This window comes from Callorhinus ursinus, unplaced genomic scaffold (assembly GCF_003265705.2).
Source record: "Callorhinus ursinus isolate GAN/ISIS: 27379988/994484 unplaced genomic scaffold, GSC_fseal_2.0 scaffold1, whole genome shotgun sequence".
Lineage (NCBI taxonomy): Eukaryota > Metazoa > Chordata > Mammalia > Carnivora > Otariidae > Callorhinus > Callorhinus ursinus.
The window spans coordinates 82,935,404-82,953,003 of NW_027397063.1; positions in this window are offsets into that span (position 1 = coordinate 82,935,404).

The following is a 17,600-nucleotide window of genomic DNA, read 5'->3' on the forward strand; positions in this document are numbered from 1 at the left end:
ACAGTAGACAGTAACAGTCACCTTACAAGGCAATACAATGTCACTAAATTCATATCTTTCAATAGTTACCCTGAATGTAAATGGGCTCAATGCCCCAATCAAAAGACACAGGCTATCAGATTGGATTAAAAAACAAGACCCATCAATATGCTGCCTGCAAGAGACTCATTTTAGACCCAAAGACACCCCCACATTGAAAGTGAGGGGGTGGAAAACCATTTACCATGCTAATGGACACCAAAAGAAAGCTGGAGTGGCAATCCCTATATCAGACAAATTAGATTTTAAAACAAAGACTGTAATAACAGATGAGGAAGGACACCATATCTTACTTAAAGGGTCTATCCAAAAAGAAGATCTAACAATTGTAAATATCTATGCCCCTAACATGGGAGCAGCCAATTATATAAGGCAATTAATAAGAAAAACAGAGAAACACACTGACAATACAATAATAGTGGGGGATTTTAACACCCCCCTCACTGAAATGGACAGCTCATCTAAGCAAAAGATCAACAAGGAAATAAAGACTTTAAATGACACACTGGACCAAATGGACTGCACAGATATATTCAGAACATCCCATCCCAAAGCACGGAATACACATTCTTCTCTAGTGCCCATGGAACATTCTCCAGAATAGATCACATCCTAGGTCACAAATCAGGTCTCAACCGATACCAAAAGATTGGGATCATTCCCTGCATATTTTCAGACCACAATGCTTTGAAACTGAGCTCAATCACAAGAGGAAACTCAGAAAGAACTCAAATACATGGAGGCTAAAGAGCATCCTACTAAAGAATGAATGGGTCAACCAGGAAATTAAAGAAGAATTAAAAAAGATTCATGGAAACCAATGAAAATGAAAACACAACTGTTCAAAATCTTTGGGTTACAGCAAAGGCAGTCCTAAGAGGAAAGTATATAGCAATACAAGCCTTTCTCAAGAAACAAGAAAGGTCTCAAATACACAACCTAACCCTACACCTAAAGGAGCTAGAGAAAAAACAGCAAATAAAGCCTAAACCCAGCAGGAGAAGAGAAATAATAAAGATCAGAGCAGAAATCAATGAAATAGAAATCAAAAGAACAGTAGAACAGATCCATGAAACTAGGAGCTGGTTCTTTGAAAGAATTAACAAGATTGATAAACCCCTGGCCAGACTTATCCAAAAGAAAAGAGAAATGACCCAAATCAACAAAATCATGAATGAAAGAGGAGAGATCACAACCAAACCAAAGAAATACAAACAATTATAAACATATTATGAGCAACTCTATGCCAGCAAATTAGATAACCTGGAAGAAATGGGTGCATTCCTAGAGATGTATCCACTACCAAAATTGAACCAGGAAGAAATAGAAAACCTGAACAGACCTATAACCACTAAGGAAATTGAAGCAGTCATCCAAAATCTCCCAACAAACAAAAGCCCAGGGCCAGATGGCTTCCCAGGGGAATTCTATCAGACATTTACAGAAGAATTAATACCTGTTCTCCTGAAACTGTTCCAAAAAATAGAAATGGAAGGAAAACTTCCAAACTCGTTTTATGAGGCCACCATTACCTTGATCCCCAAACCAGACAAAGACCCCTTCAAAAAGGAGAATTACAGACCAATATCCTTGATGAACATGGATGCAAAAATTCTCACCAAAATACTAGCCAGTAGGATCCAACAGTACGTTAAAAGGATTATTCACCACGACCAAGTGGGATTTATCCCTGGGCTGCAAGGTTGGTTCAACATCCGCAAATCAATCAATGTGATACAATACATTAACAAAAGAAAGAACAAGAATCATATGATCCTCTCAATAGATGCAGAAAAAGCATTGGAAGATGTTGGAAGAACCAACATTGTGAAGATGTCAATGCTACCTAGAGCCATCTACACATTCAATGCAATCCCCATCAAAATACCATCCACTTTTTTCAAAGAAATGGAACAAATAATCCTAAAATTTGTATGGAACCAGAAGAGACGCCGAAGGGCCAGAGGAATGTTGAAAAAGAAAAGCAAAGCTGGCGGCATCACAATTCTGGACTTCCAGGTCTATTACAAAGCTATCATCATCAAGACGGTATGGTCCTGGCACAAAAACAGACACATAGATCAATGGAACAGAATAGAGAGCCCCGAAATGGACCCTCAACTCTATGGTCAACTAATCTTCGACAAAGCAGGAAAGAATGTCCAATGGAAAAAAGACAGTCTCTTCAACAAATGGTGTTGGGAAAATTGGACAGCCACATGCAGAAGAATGAAACTGGACCATTTCCTTACACCATACACAAAAATAGACTCCAAGTGGTTGAAAGACCTAAAGGTGAGACAGGAGTCCCTCAAAATCCTAAAGGAGAACACAGGCAGCAACCTCTTCGACCTCAGCCACAGCAACTTCTTCCTAGAAACATCACCGAAGGCAAGGGAAGCAAGGGCAAAAATGAACTATTGGGATTTCATCAAGATAAAAAGCTTTTGCACAGCAAAAGAAACAGACAACAAAACCAAAGACAACCGACAGAATGGGAGAAAATATTTGCAAATGACATATCAGATAAAGGGCTAGTATCCAAAATCTATAAAGAATTTATCAAACTCAACACCCAAGGAACAAGTGATCCAATCAAGGAAAGGGCAGAAGAGATGAACAGACATTTTTCCAAAGAAGACATCCAAATGGCCAACAGACACATGAAAAAGTGCTCAACATCGCTTGGCATGAGGGAAATCCAAATCAAAACCTCAATGAGATACCACCTCACACCAGTCAGAATGGCTAAAATTAACAAGTCAGGAAACGACAGATGTTGGCGGGGATGCGGAGAAAGGGGAACCCTCCTACACTGTTGGTGGGAATGCAAGCTGGTGCAGCCACTCTGGAAAACAGTATGGAGGGTCCTCAAAAAGTTAAAAATAGAGCTACCATACAATCCAGCAATTGCACTACTGGGTATTTACCCCAAAGATACAAATGTAGGGATCTGAAGGGGTACGTGCACCCCAATGTTTATAGCAGCAATGTCCACAATAGCCAAACTGTGGAAAGAGCCAAGATGTCCATCGACAGATGAATGGATAAAGAAGAAGTGGTATATATACACAATGGAATATTATGCAGCCATCTAAAGGAATGAGATCTTGCCATTTGCAATGACATGGATGGAACTAGAGGGTGTTATGCTGAGTGAAATAAGTCAATCAGAGAAAGACATGTATCATATGACCTCACTGATATGAGGAATTCTTAATCTCAGGAAACAAACTGAGGGTTGCTGGAGTGGTGAAGGGTGGGAGGGATGGGGTGGCTGGGTGATAGACATTGGGGAGGGTAGGTGCTATGGTGAGCGCTGTGAATTGTGCAAGACTGTTGAATCGCAGATCTGTACCTCTGAAACAAATGATGCAATATATGTTAAGAAAAACAAAAGAAAAGAAGATAGCAGGAGGGGAAGAATGAAGGGGAGTAATTTGGAGGGGGAGTTGAACTATGAGAGACAATGGACTCTGAGAAACAAACTGAGGGTTCTAGAGGGGAGGGGGGAGGGGGTATGGGTTAGCCTGGTGATGGGTATTAAAGAGGGCATGTTCTGCATGGAGCACTGGGTGTTATGCACAAACAATGAATTATGGAACACTACATCAAAAACTAATTATATAATGTATGGTGATTAACATAACAATAAAAATTTAAAGAAAAAAAAAGAAGGTAAGGGGAGAGGTGGAGGAAAAGTTCCTTTTATTCTCAAAACACAAGGCAGGGCGCCTGGGTGGCTCAGGCGTTAAGCGTCTGCCTTTGGCTCAGGTCGTGATTCCGGGGTCCTGGGATCGAGCCCCACATCGGGCTCCCTGTTCCGCGGGAAGCCTGCTTCTCCCTCTCCCACTCCCCCTGCTTGTGATCCCTCTCTCGCTGTATCTCTCTCTGTCAAATAAATAAATAAAATCTTTATAAAAAAAACACAAGCCAGAAATTGTATATATCACTTCCATTTGCATCACATGAGCAGAACATAGTCATACTGTCGTAGCCACAAGGGAAATTGAAAATGTGCCCAGCCAAAACTTCTGTTACTCTAGAAAGGGGTAATAGATACAGGGACCAAAGAGGCAGAACATCTGTTGCTTCTGTCAGAGGCCTGAAAAGCACATTCAGTCAGGCTTTTAGAAGGTTTTGCACAAAAACCAAGAAGAGAGTGATTCACTTTAACAAATAGTAAAATAAGAAGGCTGAAAGATTTTACTGAGAAGTAAAGGTATATTATAATATACACATTTTTAAATCATATTTCATTGACTTTAAAGAGCTACCAGTTAAATAATTATTAGATGTACTATTATCACAACCACTAAGCCAAAAAGTTCCTATTAAACTATAGCACAATGCTTTCTTATTATTTAGAATTTTTATTTTATACTCATTGCATTAACTTGTCTAGATTCATTTATACATACATTTTAGCAAATATGCACTGCTCTGTTTCCTGGCTTTTCATGCATATAACTCTTTGTATTATTATCGAATTGTAGTGTACTCTTCCTGATGATATTTTAATGGCAATTAAATTCAAAGCATGCAGTACCAACAAGGTGAATCATTCAATTAAAATGATGATTATAAGTAGTTGTGGTCAACTCTTCACATGAGCAAGCAATAACTACTAGAGCACCACCGCTGCCTGGCCAACAATAGCTATAAGATGCATTCCAAACTCAGAGGTGTTCAAACGTTAAGAGCAAAAAGGTCATCTTCAAATAAATGAAATACAGTAATTATACTGTACTACATGTGCCCGCCCACCGTCCTTCTCCCCAACTTCCTTCATTCCTGTTAGCTATGTTTCTTTTCAATTGAGCAGCATAGCTTTTGTGAAGTCGGAGCACAGCATCTTCTTTTAAAAGGTTCAAATTCACTTTGGTTTTGTGGTGAACATTTACATAGTTCTAATTTTACATATGTTGGCCATTGTTTCTCTTTTTATATGCCACCTATATGCATAGAGGAAGACTGATATGTAGTGAGAGAACAGAACGTAAAAAATTATGGTAAAAATGTAAAGATGTGGCAATAGGTAATTCAGAACTGGAGGAGACAAGAAAGGAAGAAAGAACACTTACGGGCCTTAAATTTCTCAATTTAACATTGTAAAAATGCAAGCAATGCTGTCTAACATTAACAGACGATAAATGATTAATATATTAAATCAATCTTTAAATTAAACTAAGAGACCCAAAAGGAAAAGCATGACTAATAGAAACATGGGGAAGGGGCAAAAGGAAAAGAGAAAGCATAGACCAAGTGAACTGAATTCTTCTTCTTTAATAGTGGGGAATCAACAGTTCTTTCTAGGGCTTAGGGAAGGGAAGGCAGAAAAAGCTATTTACTTTACATTGTGTAACCTCTGGTTTTGAAAAAAAAATTTATTACTTTTTAATTTCAATGATTATAATTTTAAAGGTTTTTTTTACTCTTCTTAAAGAATAACTGATTGTTTTTAATGATCCCTAATTGTTTGCTTATTTATATTCCATTTTTATTTCTCTATAAATTCTGTAAACATTTGACTTGTATACTTTATCAATAATTCCAATTAAAGTCCTTGAAGATCTATATCTCAGAATTAATTCCATCTGTGGTTGTTTGTTTCCCTTTTGTTTGTTATTGGTTTTATTTCAGTTCTGAGTTTGTATTTTTTTAATCTAATTTCGGGGGATTACCCTGGAGGCCTGATTGGGGTATTTTCCAGGGCATTACTGACCTGGAACCACATTAGCCCCATCTAAAGATTTCTTCTGATCTCCTACCTCACAGGGAAACCCAATCTTTATCTCCTATTCCCAGAAATAAGTCAATATTTATTTTAGGAAATGATTTCCAATCTCAGATTTCAGTTTATTTCATCCTCAGAAGTATCTCTCATTTTCAGTGATTCTAGTGATTTGACTAATATATTAAACAGTGTTTAGCTTGAATTATTGCTGTATAATAGTGGAAGTGTCCTTCATAGTATTTGGTCAGCTTCACTGGAAGATAGAACAATATGAAATTCTATAATGATTCACTAGTTATTACTGTGTAACTTATCCTAAAACCGGGTGTCTTAAAACAATAAACACTTATTAGCTTGTAGTTTCTATGAATCAAGAATCTCAGCATGGCTTAGCTGGGTGCCTTTAGCTCCAGGTCTCTCACAAGCCTTCATTCAAGGGGTTGGTTGGAGCTTCGGTCATTTCAAGGGCCGGACTGAAGAAGGATAAGCTCCAAACTCACTCACTCACTGGGGTCTCCATTGGCTATTGGTCAAGATCATCAGATCCTTGCCACATGGACTTTTCTACAATGTGACGGCTGATTTGTTCCCTCAGAACAAACCAGAAAGAGAGCAAGTGAGGATGAGAGGAAGCCACAACCTCTTTGTAACCTAATTTTGAAAGTGGCATACCATTACTTTGGCCATAGTCTACTCATTAGAAGAATCATTAAGTTTAGCCCACACTCAAGGGGAGGGAATTACCCAAGGATTAAGAGGCAGAAGTCATTAGGGGCCATTTTACAATTGTCATTGTGCCTATCACAATGACAAAAATACATAATTTTTAAGACAATAAATTTAGTATTCATATAAATCACTTGTCACCCTTAAAGGCACATCTTTCTTTGAGTCCTTATTACTATGTTACTCAACTGAATTGCCCTCCATGAATCTCTTCTATTTTATTCTGTATGCCTTAAAATTATCTTTCCTCCATTAACAATATCTTCATCGTGTATTTCTCTTCAATAAGTCTTTCTCTGGCTCTTTATTTGCAACCCCTCCTCTGTTTCCTTGGTCTATCTTACGAATGAACCTTATCTACTATTCTCCCTAAGAAGCAATTTTTCCTTAAACTGGCCTTTTCTTTGCCACTTCCCTGCCTTCATTCAGGTTATTTTGCATGCCTGCTTGGCTTTCCCTTTATCCGGCTTCCTAACAAATGTTCTCACAACCTTTCAAGATCCAGTTTGTCCCATCTCTTCCACACAGACCTTCTCTGCTTCCCAGCTCATAGAGTGACGTTTTATTATCTATGTCACTCATTTGACAGTTAATCACATACTATTTTGTGACAACTCTTATGTGCATATTGCTTTCAACTCCCACTGATATTTAATGTAAAGGTAATATTTCTTCAGCTAAATTATTGGTACATCAAAAGCAGGAATTGATTTTCCAGAATACTTACATCATTCAAAGCGTGTCTGGCATATAGATGTCACTCAAAAAACCACCTGAAAGGACTTACACAAAAATAAACCAAAACTTACACCTTTAAATCTACTTTTAACCTACAGCCATCCAAGATCTAACTTACTGAATACACTGACCCTTTTTTGTATTCCAATAAAATGAATTTTTTTTGGATACTCAAATGTATGAAAAATTTGTGTCAAAACCAAAACACCAATTAAAATCAATAATGAATAAAAATCAAGGGTGACTATGTTGCAAAATTCACATGGAATTTAAAAGAAGTTTAGGAAAATCAAATTTAACGATCAACCTTTTTTATCTTAGTTTTCACAACTGTGAGTGCCTAATTTTCTAGGTGCAGACATTCCTAAAGATATGGGGGGAAAATCTAAGGGGCTAGTGATAAAGGATATGGAACATAGTAGGAAAATTGCCTTAGAGGGTTTTAAATTATTTAAAAACCTTAAAAATGAAAATCAAAATTTAATCCTATTCCCACTCAGGAAGCAAAGATTAGGTTAAAATGTTGGTAGTTAAGTTCTCATTGTTCACACAGCCTCGCAGGGGCATGGACAGTGGATGGTTCTGTGTGTTACCTTGTTGTAGGATGACCCAATGCAAGGCAATAAAGAAGAAATAATAGGTTAGCCATACTCCAGCTTTAAAGATGCCTCTTGAAGAGATCCTCACACAAAATCTAGAAACATTTCAATCTTATTTCTGTCACAAATTATGCTTGAACCAGTCACAGCAGGACACCCAGAATCTCAAGTACTTTAGGAAGAACAGCACAACAAGGAAAACTAAAGTTTTCTCTCTCCAAACACAATCTAGTTTTGAAAAAAGGAAAATTTTACTAGGTTACAATGTGTTAAGTGAGGTGTCCAAGGGCAAAGAATGACTCATGGCAAGGCTAAGAATAAAGCATGAGTTTTACACCCTAGAAAACTTTTATTTAAAATAAAAATTTAAGACCTATGTGTAATTGAAAAAATGTTCTTATAAATTTCTAAGTGCTTCACTGAAAGTTCCTCTTCTCTGTCTCTCTCTTTCTCTTTCTTTAGATTTAAGGTAAGCACTTGCAAAAATATTATGCTAATAGGATGGCATTAATCTCAGGATATAGGGGCCTTAAATATAGAGAGCTGAAAGGAGAAATGAAAGTGGGGAGGGAGAATTAAATGAAGTTAACTTTATATTTTGTGCAATAGCTGGATTACTCTAATAGGCATTTATTTTAGAGGATATTCTCAGGCAGTGCAGAGAGCGTAAATTCTAAGATCAGAAAATCTGAGTTCAGATGCCTGTTCTGTCCTATAAGACCTGGGTAAGTCATTTAGTCCAAGCCTCAAAGTCTTTTTCTGTAATTGCAGTTATGATACTGCCCAATAGAGATATTTTGTGGAAAAATCCTTTGTAAACTCTAAAGCTTGTATAAATATTAAGTTACATTTGGCCCCCAAGATTTTGCATTTTTTCCTCTAATGCACCAAAGGATAGCAGCTAGCTCTAAGCAAAACTGTAAAATAGACTAATTAGATTTCATCACTCCTCCACTTTCCATGTTTCACCCTCTTCATTATTTCTCACCCATGTCTGCTGCTACTGTGGATGTACAAATGCCCTCTCTTCTATCACCTCCTCCCTTTTCCACACTCAACCACAGTGAGGTGTCCATATCTGTATGTACATAGTATAGGCACATAAGACTGAGGGCTTTTAGAGGAAGAAAATAAGATCTGCCTCTCTCCTGGTAGCAGTTTATCAATGGACTCCAAAAGACCATGTCTCCTTCCCAGATCCCAGAAAATTTGCCACTATGGTATAGATTTTGGACCATGTGAACAGAAGACCCATGACAGCAAAACAGGAGTTTTTAGGGGAAATAAAAGTTTTTGCAGGACTACTCACAATCACAAAATACGACACCAACCACTGGCATATGCCCTACATCTACTTGGTATTTCATTTTTCTAAGCCGCTTAAAGGTAATTTCCGGGCACATGGCTTTATTTGTGGGCAATAATTGACCTTCATGGTGTTCAACACTAGAATCAGTAAGGTATTTCTGAAACAAAGTTGCCCAATATGAACAGTATCCCTTTTTAAACACGGAACTCCAAGGGGTGTTGAATAACACTTTGAATTAAAATATAGTTCAGCCAGAGTTATATTCATAGGTTGAATGATTGCCAAGGTATATTTTCCCCTTTTTATTCTGGGACATTCTAAATATTCTGCATATTGCAGAAAAATTAAGTGAAACAGTGACAAGCAGCCCACTATAATCTGAGTGACTTGTCCTGGTGATGCTACGAGATTTAAGCAATTATAGCTTCGCAAGTATTTTTCTGATTACCATTTAAAGTTCATTTATATAAGAATAATTATACATTCCAACTAAGATTTCTATACTCTTCTTGTACCAAGAAATTTAATAGTATTATGTATACAGATTTTAGAGGATCCAGTGTTTTTTTTTCTTATCTGATATGTGTTATCTCCAAACCACTTGCTTCTAATATGAAATATGCATAATCTTGACATTAGTGAAACTGTTTCAGAAGTGGATTACTATTACTATCGTATATTTTAATGATTGTAAAAATATTTATTTTTTATGTGCCATATGTAACCCTATTTTTGTCCAACTCCATACATCCTAGCAAATATTTATGCTCATAACTAAAGTTTATAAAATCCATTTCCTATTGTCTGTTACACAGGCTCATTCCTTGGGAAAGTGCTACATCTACATTCTCCTCAAATATGTTTATGCCTGTAAATTCCCACTGACATTATGGCAATTTTCATTTTCATGTAATATACACCATTTTTCTACAGTCCTATAGTGTTTCAAACATGGCTAATGGTTACAACTTGTAACAAATTTATTTCTAGTTTTACAAATTTCATAAGAAAGTCTTGGCAAGCACCTGTCTTTGCAAACCAAAGTTCTTACGTGGGCATTTTATTTGAAGATGTAAAGTTCTTCTCCATGTCTCTCAATCCTCAATCCTCAATTCTTCATTTGAAGATGTCAGGTTCCTCACCTCCATGGTCCTCAATTCTTCCTCTCTGGCCAGGAGCCTTTTGCCATTCGTCACATTGCCTGGCACCCTTAGCCTTAAATAAATTTTGCTGCCTGCTTTCTCAGCCTTTACATCACAGCTTCTGAGCTCTGATGGAGGAAATCACACAACTGTTCAGATTGATTCCAAGTCCAGTTTATGGCCCTCAGATCCACCGGGCACTCACACTTGCCTGGTAAACCTTTTGGGTTTCCCTGGGCATCTTCTCTCCTAGTCTCAGATTGGCAATTTCAAACATTCTCCTTCTCCTCGTACTGCTGTCCCCATCTCCTGATCTGTCATTCTCAACACAAGACCTGTCTTCCTATTCAGAGAGAGAGAACCATGAGAGCCTCCTTGTTGCTGAACTCTCCCTGCCCCCATGCCTGGCTGGCCCGCACTGTGTCCCCGACCCCAGATGTATGGCCTCCTCAGGGAACTTGCTCTCACACTCAGGCCCTCCCCCTCCTGCTTCTTCAACACCTCTCTTCTGCTTACAATTTCCCTTCTACCAGCACTGACCCTCCCAAGCCTCACCCATGTTAAAATCAACTTTCTTGACCTTTCTTATACTAGCCACTTCCATTTACTCTCCTCCCACACATTTCTCAATTTCTTACATCTCACCCTACCCGCGAACTATTAAACTTCCCTTGCTAATGATCTCTTTTTATTGGTCCAATAAATACTTCTTTTTTCTTTAAAGATTTTATTTATTTATTTGAGAGAGAGTGTGTGTGAGGGAGGGGCAGAGGGAGAGGGAGAGAGAGTCTGAAGCAGACTCCGTGCTGAGTGCAGAGCAGGACTTGGGGCTCTATCCTATGACAGTGAGACCATGACCTGAGCGGAAATCGGTTGCTTAACCAACTGAGCCAGCCAGGCGCCCTTCAATAAATGCTCCTTAATCTTACACTTGAACTTTTGGCTCCACATGACACCTTTTATTGGTCCTTTTCCTCCAAAATTCTCCCTTTTTGTATCTTCTATGACTCGACAATCTCCTGATTTTCCTCTCCCTTTTTGTATCTTCTATGACTCGACAATCTCCTGATTTTCCTCGCCCTTTTTTGGTCTCCAGTCAAGATGCTCTGTTTATCCCTTTAAGGAAGGTATTCAGGCTTGACTCTCAGCCTGCTTCTCTTCTTATGTTAAATATTTTCCCTGGATGATTTAATCCACTGCCATAGATTCATTTGTTATTATATGCTAAAAACTTCCAGAATTACAGCCCAGTTTTCTCTGCTGAACCTAAGACCTATATAAACACCTGCTTACTAGCTATTTCTACTGGGACATGCAGTGGAGTCCTAAAATTCACAGGGTCCGAGCATAATTCATTTGGTACTCATATCTGGCCTGTTGCAAACCCATATACCCTCTCCTGAGTCTCTGGAAATTTTCCTGGCTTTTGTAAATGGCATCCCAGACTTTCCTATTTTCTTGAGCCAGAAATGTATGTATGTATGTATGTATGTATATATGTATGTATGTATGCACAAATTAAGATTGATACATATAAAATTTTTCTGACATCATTTCTCATTAAACACAAAACCCATACAATTCTTCTTTCTCCATATACCCTGAATCTGCTTCTCTCCATGCCCACTGTTGCTTGCCTAATTCACACCACTGCCATGCCAGGGTCAGTGCTGGTGGGAAGGAAGCTGTAAGCAGAAGAGCGCAGTTGAAGAAGCAGGAGGAGGTGGGCCTGAGTGTGAGAGCAAGTTCTCTGAGCAGGACCCAGATGTCTGGCATCCAGGAGACAGTGGGGGTCAGGCAGGCATAAGGGGAGAGAGAGCTCAGCAACAAGGAGGCTCTCAAGGCCCCCCCTTTGCATAAGAGGAGAGATCTTGTGCTGGGAGTGACAGATCAGGAGATGGGGCTGGAGGCGTGAGGAGAGGGAGAATGCTTGTAATTGCCAATCTGAGAATGGGAGAGAGGGTGCCTAGGGAAACCCTCTTCTAGCTTGTCCCCCGACCTCCTGTGTGGTCCTTGCACACTTCAGCCTGTAGCCAGAGGGATTATATTAAAACACACATCTCCTTTTTAAATACTCCAAACCCTTCCCACAGTCCTTAGGAATTTCTAAGCTATTGAGCATGACATCAAGACGATTGAGCAAGGCAGTCTGGGCCTTGCTCAGCCCTGAATCTCATCTCTTGTCACCATGAGCTCCTTCACCCTCTCTCCCAGTCAAACTGAATCCCTTGAAATACCCCAAAAGTGTCATGTTCTCATTCCTGCTGAGTCTTAGAACATGCGATACCTCTATCTAGAGTGTGTGTGTCTACCTACTCAGCCTGCCCTCTTCTTCTGTATAGTCCCTCCTGCAGAAAATCTTCCTGATACACACTGGGCAATAAGTTAGTTGTCCCCACAGTGATGCATCAATCAGTATCCTGTGCTTTAACCCTTTATTAGCACATATACTGCATCATGATCTTCTATTGACTTATTTTTTCTCCCACTAGCATTATGGCAAGGCCAGAGTAAGTGCTACATTAACAAATTTGAATGAATGAAAAATGAAGTCATCCCACAGCTAGATATTTGTTGTACAAGTATTTATACCGTATACATGATTAATTCCTGAAGAAATATGGAAGAGAAGGCAAAATGTGTGTCCTCCTTAGATGAATACATATATCCATTTTAAACCAGACAATCAAAATATGTGAGAATCTCTCAGCATGAGAGGCGGAGTATATATGGAACCTGGATGTGGTTAAACTGTTGTACTCGGGCAGGTCAGGAGCTGGGACATCGCTTGCTTGCCATCAGTAATAAGACCTGCCAACCAGTGGGTAGACAACAGAAATGTCAGCAATCACAAACCTCTAATGTGTGGCTCCTGTTACCTAGTTCATAGTTTCTACCTACTAAATATCCATTAGATTAATAAAAGAGAGCAATGCAATAATCTTCTGCACAAATGCATGACTGACTTCTTTTTTAAATTTTATTATGTTATGTTAATCACCATACACTACATCTTTAGTTTTTGATGTAGTGTTCCATGATTCGTTGTTTGCGTGTATCACCCAGTGCTCCATTCTATATGTGCCCTCCTTAATACCCATCACCAGGCTAACCCATCCCCCCACCCCCCTCCCCTCTAGAACCCTCAGTTTGTTTCTCAGAGTCCATAGTCTCTCATGGTTCGTCTCCCCCTCCGATTTCCCCCCCTTCATTTTACCTTTCTTCCTATTTTCGTCTTCTTCTTTTCTTCTTTTTTTTTTTTTGCAAGCAGCTGAAGATTAAGAAAATACTGGAGGAGCACCGTGATTAAATGTACACTTATTTAACTCTTGCTAAAACTTTTAAATTCTTCTATTATGAGTTTTCTTCCTTCATTTTAATATACAAACTACAAAGTCATTCAATTCAATTCCTGAGCCAGAAGTAACGTTAGTATTTTCTGCTTTAAGTGAAAATCTAATAGCATTTCTTTCATCTTTCTCCTCTTGTGGTAACTGATCTTTCTTATCTACACCTCCATGCAGAGTTCTTAGGTCTATTCAGGGATTAGCCTGGTGACTTCTTATGTCAGTACTAAAATGTCACACAGTTGTTTTTTTGTTTTTGTTTTTGTTTTTTTTTTTATCATAGAAGTGGTATTACAACCTGGGCAAAAAAAGAAAAAGCAACACTTTCCCCACCCCATGCTGCATAGGTACCAAATGATTACCCACCTCTGTCTTTACAAACTGATGCTCTGTTTTTTGCTAAGATGCCCTACTTGTCCAGCCCAGCTTGTTGAGACAGAATATGTTGTTATCTGCCATTACGTAGAGTTGCCAGACAAAATCCAGTAGAACAAGTTAAATTTGAATTTCAGATAAACAATGACTAATTTTAGTGTAAGTATGTCCCCGGCAATATTTGTAATACACAGATACTAAAAATTATTCATTGATTTTCTGAAATTCAAATGTAACTGAGCATCCTCTAATTTTATTTTCTAAATCTAGCAACCTTAGCTCTGGGGGATGCAGTCAGAAAGAGGTCATCTCAAAAACACCTTCTATTTCCTTACCAACTACCTCCCATCAGCCCCCAACCCCACTTCATACTTTTACCCCAAAAGTCCCACCATGAACGTTACCGACTCAGAGAGGCAGCAGGAAAGGACTTAGTGATCCAGTGATCAAGTCCAAGCTCAGTCTCCTCATTTTCCATTGAGGAAACAGAGGCTCAGAGTTCAGTGGCTTGAACAAGGACACACAGTAATGGGAGAGCAGAGCTGAGAGGAGTTCTGGTGTTGTTGTTGTTGTTGTTGTTGTTGTTGTTGTTGTATTCTAAAGGTCTTAGACAATTTTTGTTTGTTTGTTTTTAAAGAGACATCTTCAGGATACCACTAACAAAATATAGCTAAGCATGGTTGGATGGGAGATGCTTATTGATCCTCTCTCAGAAAGTCTAAAGGTCATGTAAATATCCATTTAATTGAAATGCATGCACTATAATGCTAAGCAAACCAATGGCTAAATCAGGAATAAGGATATGAGTATGGAAGTACAGAGGACATAGAAAAGAGAGGTAGCAGCTAGAGGTGTCTACATGTCTACGGAAGCAGAGAAGCCCCTGGACACCCTGATGGTTTCTCCTCAGGACTGCACAGGAGCCTTTATATCCCAGTGACGGGCTATGTGTGGCACAGTTCATACTTATCAATATGAAGGCACAGTGGAAAACAATGAACATAAAATGACACATGTACATATGAACACATTCAACTTACTTATGTGCCAAGACAACTGCTTTTGTTGGCTCCAAATCTGGGCCTGCTCTTCTCATGAACTCTCACTCTACTCCCCCACAGATAAAACATCCCCTATATGACATCTATTATATTTTCCTAAGTGCAATATGATTTTAATATTGTAAAATCTCAGGCATATGATTCTCAAGATCACACTCCCTTCCCCCAGGTTCCTGAGGGATGCAGTCATCAAAAGAAATCAATGGAAATAACACGCTGAGCAGAGTAAGGCTTCATCATGCATGAAACTCAGAACCTGTCTGCTGTCTGTCCAGCAAGTGAGCTAAAAATAGGCAGCTTTCCTTAAGCAGAAAGAGGGAATTTATCAAGCAGTCATATGTTTTTGAACAAGAAGGAATAATGGATTCACACTGTGCAGGTGGCTGGAGTGATGTGATGTAGACAAGGGCATCATTAGAGGGATCCAAATACAATGACGACAATGCAGAAATCTGGCTTGGGACTAACCAGCCAAGAAAAAAAAAAAAAAGATCCTGTCTCCTAGTAAGTATAATTCATTAAAATTAAAGGAGAAAGAAATAGATCATGGGCAAAAAGCCCAGAGACATCTAGGACAGAAATTCAGAAGGTGTCTGTAAAGTCAAACAGACACGGTGTGCTGGAGCCTTCTGGGAGGAAATTGTACTCTTCTCTTCCCAATGCCATGTGCAGTGATCTCATGGGAGTAGCTTAAAAGGGGCCATGGTAGGAATATTTATACATGGAAATTGACGCACTACTGATGAGTGTTTGTATGTTTGTTTTCCTGAGAGCCAGTTTATAAGCACAGCACTGCCCACTACCTAAAACCCAGCAGAGGAAACATGACAAGGGTAGTATAAGACCAACAGGCCTGGGATGCCTTCCAAGAAGATGGCCGGGGTCCAGAGGATGGGTTCATTGGGGCAGAGGAGGCAGAACCAGAAGTAGAATTAGAAAGAAGAGTCTGGTATAATTTCCCCAGACCTAGCTCTACCTATCCAAATCCAATCTGGACTAGAAATCAAAGAAGCTTATCTCAAATTATGTTGAAGCAGAGAAAAGAGCATGTGAACTTTCAGTAATATGTAGAAACCAATGCTCTGTAAACATGAACATCTTTATTTTTATTTTGTTTGCTTCCCAAATTCTCTTTTGAAAAATTCAAATCCCGTGTTTGCTATTCTAAGGACTATTGTTTCTAAACTTTAGCCTTGATAGCCCCAAATGAAGTAACTGCAGCTGGGACAGAGAGCAGGAAAAAGATGCCAACACAGACAAGAATGATGTAAAGTTAAACTTTGCCCATTTCTAAACAGAAACTAATAGCTATTTGACCAAGCACAGCTATACCCGGAATTTGCAAAACTGCCTCCAGAGGTTCCACAGGGCACCCACACACTGGTGAAGGTCCCAAATGTAATATCGAGGCTTCAGCCTGCATCCTCAGAGATAGCCCCTGAATTTGCTCAACAACATCAAGTCTGTTCATTAATTTGCTTTTCCTGTAACTTCAAGACAAGGACAAATCTTAAACAATTTGTGTTTGCAAGGGAAAGCAGATAATTGCTTTCACACTTTAGCAGGAGGTAATTGCTAAGGCTATTCCAAAGAACAGGAAACACATTTCTTGTATTTTCTGTATCAAATTTTTTACCAATCATAATAAAGAATTTTAAAGACAAGTCTGACTATGAAATTACCCTGTATGTGCAAAAGACAGCATTAATCTCTTTGGCTTTGATAGGAAGTTATTATATTTACTATTACAAATATAATAGATATTTTACAAAGGATATGTAAAGAATGACTAGGGATAACATTATGGAGTATCCTCAAAAAGTTATCAGAAATAAATACACAACATCAATTCATGACAAAAACCCTCAATAAGGTGTTATGCTGAGTGAAATAAGTCAATCAGAGAAAGACATGTATCATATGACCTCACTGATATGAGGAATTCTTAATCTCAGGAACAAACTGAGGGTTACTGGAGTGGTTGGGGGTGGGAGTGATGGGGTGACCGGGTGATAGACACTGGGGAGGGTATGTGCTACGGTGAGCGCTGTGAATTCTGCAAGACTGTTGAATCACAGATCTGTACTTCTGAAACAAATAATGCAACATATTTTAAGAAAAAAGAAAAAGAAGAAGATAGCAGGAGAGGAAGAATGAAGGGGAGTAAGTCAGAGGGGGAGACGAACGATGAGAGATGATGGACTCTGGAAAACAAACTGAGGGTTCTAGAGGGGAGGAGGGTAGGGGGATGGGTTAGCCTGGTGATGGGTATTAAAGAGGGCACATTCTGCATGGAGCACTGGGTGTTATGAACAAACAATGAATCATGGAACACTACATCAAAAACAAATGATGTAATATATGGTGATTAACATAACAATAAAAAATTTTTTTAAAAAACCCTCAATAAAGTAGGGATAGAAGGAACATACCTCAACAAAATAAAGGCCATATATGAAAAACCCACAGCTAATATCATCCACAATGGGGAAAAACTGAGAGCCTTTCCTCTAAGGTCAGGAACTAG